Source organism: Natator depressus, chromosome 27, assembly GCF_965152275.1.
Source record: "Natator depressus isolate rNatDep1 chromosome 27, rNatDep2.hap1, whole genome shotgun sequence".
NCBI lineage: Eukaryota > Metazoa > Chordata > Testudines > Cheloniidae > Natator > Natator depressus.
The window spans coordinates 13,694,248-13,699,560 of record NC_134260.1 but is presented as its reverse complement, the minus strand read 5'-3'; the positions used below and the strand labels follow the sequence as shown (position 1 = coordinate 13,699,560).

The following is a 5,313-nucleotide window of genomic DNA, read 5'->3' as shown; positions in this document are numbered from 1 at the left end:
ATGATCGCGTTTGCTGCAAACTGACACCTCCCCTCTCCATGGCAGCTGGCTTTGACAATCTCTCTCTCATTTGCGTAGAAGAGGTGCCCTTTAGCTGTGGCTTTTTGCAGAGGTTCAAATGAAGAAAAACAACTGCTACCGTTTGTCTCTACTCCACCTATGCCGACAGCTCCCTGGAAGGCGCTCTGCCCACACCCCACCACCCACCAAAACAATGTGTGTGTGTGTGTGAAGTCTGTCATCTAGAAATATTCCCCCACCCACCCCATCCCCAGGTGTTTTACTGTTTTGTTCACTGACCTCCCCCTCCACCCTAACTGCACGCAACCCTCGAACAACAATGTACACACAGAGGGGTGAGGAGTTCAGCCTCCCTTTGCAGCTTCCAAGAGGTTACACGGAACAGTTTCTACCACCAGTGACCCACCCTCCCCTCTCCTCTTGCTTTCTAGTGTGTGCTCCAGCAATGGGAAACCTGGAGGTGGGGCATGCTGGGAAGGCAGAGCAGGGAACGGATTATGGCTTAGGACACCGTGTCTGCAGCTTGTCTCTAACACCACGCTGACCATTGTGGTCCAACTATTCCCTTGTACTCCCCCCACCTGTCTGTCTTACACAGAGCGTGAGCTCTTTTGTTCAGTCTTTGTACAGCACCTGGCACAACGGGGGCCAGGTCTGCGACTGGGGCTCCTAGTGCTGCCACAAGACACAAAGTTAACAAGTTTCCCACATGACATAAGCTATGGCTTCAGATAGGGCTTAGATAGAGACCTCACCCACCACCCCACGAGCCAAGTGAGGGGGAAGAAAGACTCTTTCTACTTTGACTGTATCTCCACTGTGTGATGTGATCCACCCTAATGATAATGAACCTGTGGGATGTCTGAGCACTGGGGAGGAAGCGGAAAGATCTAGTCTTGGTGCCCAAGCAGAGCAGACAGGTTCAGAGATGCCCAATATCTTACTGCAATCTTTTTCACCTGAACTGCTGGAGAATGAACATCTGCTCGAGCGTGACAGCAAGACAAGAAGCCAAACAGGAAAGGCAAAGCAGGACTAGTCTTTGGACCCAAAATAACCATCCACTAATCCCTCTGCTCAGAACAGCACAAGAGTCAGAGTATTTTCCTCCCCAAGACAAAAGAACTGGGGTTTTGTTGGGTATGCGAACGGGAATGGACAAGACAAAACATCTTCCACCTGGACAATAAACATGATCAACTTCCTTGGAAGGGCAGAACTGTTGTGCTAGAAGGTTTTTGTTCACGCCAGGGCTCAGTCTCTATTCGAGACATCATTTTCTCAAAAGGAAACAGAAGTTTGGCTGCCAACTTGGGGGGGGACGGCAGGGCCACATCCCACTGGGTACAAATGGTATATTCACAAGCTACACGTAACTGCTCGGCCACGCAGCTAGAGCGCCACTGGGACACGCTGACAAGCTCAATAGCTTGTTTATCATTCCTGTGGTGCAAACCCAGCAAGAAAATCCTGTCCCCCTGCACAGTATTAATACCCTTTTTAAAATTTCGCCACTAGCGTTCACCTATATCACAATGTGGGCCCAATCCAAAATACAGGGATGTTTGCATTGGGGGGTTTGGGGAGGGGGGATTCTAGTTAAGAATTATGTGTTATTCCTCCTCTCCTCCTGTCCTGGTTTTTTTTCTCCAAGAGGCAAAATCATGCAGGTTTCCCTACTAGCTAAATACAAATCGTAAAGCTATTCTCCTGTGAGTACTGCATTCACTCTCTCATAGCTACTGGGGACTGAGGCTTATCTCCAAAAGCAAACAGACAAACCTAACTTCGAGATGGGAGGAGCTGCCTCTTCAGAGCTGGCTGATAAGGTGTAAATTGTGCAAACCGGTTTTCACACTTCCCACCTGCAAGTGACTTGGCATGGCCCAATCACCACCTATGCGGTAAGGGCGTGATTAAAACAGTTAACCCCCATGTCGGCAGGAAGTGACACCTGAAATCCAAATAATCCCAGCACATGAAAAACAATGAAGAGTGCTTTTCCTTCCCCACCCCCGCCGGACTGGGCTCTAAGCCTATTTGAATCGGGGCAGACACAGTGCAGCCCACAGATGTCTTTACGGACAGACAATCTGGGGGTGCAGCCTTCAGGGACGAGGCAATGGTCCATCGCGAGCGAGGCAGAAAGATACACTACTCATGCTGGAACCTGCAATCTCCATGGCCAGCACCGCCCTACTGGTATCAAAGGAGGCAGCGTTTGCTCCATTTTATTCGCAGTAAATAGCGCCCTTGGCAGCCTGGCCCTTGGCTCTGCCCATCTGGAATTAGAACAGTGAACTCGTCGTGCGTGCGCCTTTGTGGGCAGGGACTCATCAGGTTCACGAAGAGCCAGGCAGCCCTGTGAGGAAGAGGGTGTGGATTATGGGAAAGATGGCAGCCACATGCAGGAGGCGTCACACTTTGAGCACACTGCCTCTTACAACACCCTAGATACAGCAGATCATGGTCCATTGCATTTCAGTTAGCAGGAATGTCTAGAGCCAGGGACAGGGACTACTACTTCAATGGGATGACCCTAGGGACCCTTTCTCTCTTTGTTGCGGTCTCCGGTCAGCCCCAGGAGAGTCTCTCGCAACCTCCCAAAGTGTAACAATCCATGAGAGAACCCTGTATTGAGTGGCTGACCCTCTCAGCTGGGGCACTAGCCCCGAAGGACCCAAGGAAAAGGTCACTCTGTCTCTTACCTGCCACACTCCCATTCTTCGGGGTCCTGGTCTCTCTCTTGGTTCCAACATTCACCACTGGTGTGATGCTTCCGGGCAACCGCATCCTTCCCGCTTTTGCTGAAAGGCAACATCGCAAGGCAGTTCAGTTTCAGTTTCCGATGGGCATTGGCACATCCATGTAAAGGGGAAGGAGAGAGATGCTGTCAATTCCTTCCAGAGAGCATTTGCAAAGAGAAGCAGCATTTCTTTTCCTCTGTATTTATTACACCCACCAAGAGTTTGGTAAAGCTCTGGCTGTATTACGTACATTATTTTTCATTCATAAGTTAAACAACATTGGGTAAAATTTTCACCAGTACCTAGGCTCTTAAGTCCTACTGGTTTTCAAGCCACCTCGGCACAAACGTTGTCCACTGTCCGGTTCTGCAAAAAGGAGACCGAGACTTGGTGCTTGTCTACATGGGGACTTTCTGGAAAGAGAAGACAATGAAAGGCGTGAAGTTACAGTTAAAGCATCCTGTGTAGACGCTCTCATTCAGAAGTGAAGTGGGCTTAATTCACTTTAGCTTAATCTTCCTTCAATGTCCCCACATAGACAAGCTCTAGGAAACGTGTGGCCAGCACCCTGAAGGGCACAGAGGAAACCATACAGGAGCAAGGACCTTCCCAAGTCCCAGCTACACAGAAGCTTTACTTTTTAAAACCGTGACACCACGCAAAATTGCACACGAAGCCACACGCCACTAAGCATCCTGAGCAAGGCCCTTGCTCATTCTGGAGGGGACCTCAAGCCAGTGTCATCTCCCCACTTCAGAAGTTTGCAACAATTTCTCCACCAGAATGTGAAGAAATAAAAGGGTGGGAAAGAGGCTGGTCTCAGGGCTCTGGACGGGGACTCAGGAGATCTGGGTTTAATTTGCAGCTCTGTCACTGGGCAACCTCAGGCAAACCACTTACTGCCTCTGGGTCTCCCTTCCTCGCCTGTAAAGCGAGGATATTCGTTATTTCTCCCACTCTTTGTCTGTCCGGATTTTGAACTCTTTCGGGAAGAGACTAGTGATGTGTTTCCACAGGGCCTAGCAACTGGAGCCTCTAGACATAAGTGAAATATAAAGTAACAGGGAAAAGAATTTAAACTCCCACAACAGGCAGAAACAGAAGCAACAGGATGCAAAAGAAACACTTGGCTAAGAATTATGAAGATGAAGACCAGACAAGTGATTAAAGGACGGCTGTAGCGACATGGACATGGGGCTTACCACTGAGAACAGTTTGCAGTTCCGTGGTTATCAGAACGCCAGGCTGAACACCTCCAGACAGGCTGAAATCCTGTTAACACCAGCTCAGCAGGGTCCTTTTGTAGCCTCCCACCCTCTGCACCTCAGGTGATTAGTGGAAATCCGATGAAACGTACTAGATTCGGTGTAGTCAGAGCAGTCAGCACTCCCAGCATGGCAGGGACAGCAAAGTGTGGTCTCTTTCCCAACTGAAAGAAGTTAGAATTAAAGAAAAAGCCAATTTGCTTTACAGTCCCACTTCTGCTGTGAGAGGCAGGGGGTGGGTTTTTGACAGAACTGCCCACCACTCTCCTTGTAAGTCTGCAAATTCCACATAAGCTTGGTTTCACCCCCCTAAAGGGGCATTTCCCTTCCCAACCCAGGAAGCTGCCAGCAGCCCAGTGCTTAGGAGTGACCCAGCAATAAGTCAGCATGTGCATGGAACAGAGGAGCAGATTTCGGTGCATGTGAGGAGGGTTAATGGAGCCAGATTAAATAAGCTCTATTGAAGCTTTGAAAAGCCCCTCAATAAAGGGCGGCTTGAGGAGCTGAACCCCAGTGCTGGGGACCCTGGCACCCAATGTAGCTACTGACGGCAAGTGTAACACTGACAGACCCCGGTTGTCGGCAGGTGGGATCGAACCTGGGGCCTCTGGAGTTTAGTGCATGAGCTAATAGCCAGCTGGCTGTTAGCTCAGGCTATAGAGCAAACTCATTGTCTCTCTCTCTCTAAGTGGTCTCGGTGCCACGAGATGGGACAGAGCACCCCAGCAAGGAGGTGTGCGGTTACACAAGCACCGCACATTTCACAGGTGAGCAGCGAGGCAGTGACGGGCGCAGGCTGTTACTTGCCGTCTAGTGATGCCTACGAGGCCCGTACAATAGCAGAGCCCCCACTGTGCTGTGGGCCATACAGATCCCTAGAAAGAGACGGCCCCTGCCTCAAAGCCCTTACAGTCCAAACGGATGAGATGGGGTAGGGAAAAGAAAGGTCACGTCCCCATTTTACGGACGAGGAGCTGAGGCACAAAGGGAGTAAGGCGGGGGGGGGGGGTCACACTAGATGGCCCTTGCGGTCTCTTTTAACCCTACAGGTCTAGGATTCTCTGACTTGCCCACATTCACTTGGTGAGTCTCTGGCAGTGCTGGGAATTGATCTCCTGAGGCTCATCAGCGCTCTGGACTCTTCAGACTCCCGGGATCACCTTGCTTAGCGCCCCGGCAGGGCCGGGGATGAGCCCAGAGCCCGATCATAGATGGAAGGAAAGCAGACTGGGTTTGTTATTCTTACCAAGGGGACGGGTCACATTTGGTGAATTAACGCC

At 50.6% G+C, this 5,313-nt stretch overlaps 1 long non-coding RNA gene across 1 annotated transcript; it reads right to left on the bottom strand.

Annotated features, from left to right (window-relative positions):
• Positions 1-2,757: 2,757 nt before the first annotated feature.
• On the bottom strand, positions 2,758-4,136 carry LOC141978516 (uncharacterized). Its single transcript, XR_012636392.1, has 3 exons — positions 3,971-4,136; positions 3,071-3,181; positions 2,758-2,828 (listed from the first exon to the last, which is right to left on the bottom strand). It is a non-coding gene; the product is annotated as an uncharacterized LOC141978516 (long non-coding RNA).
• Positions 4,137-5,313: the final 1,177 nt, after the last annotated feature.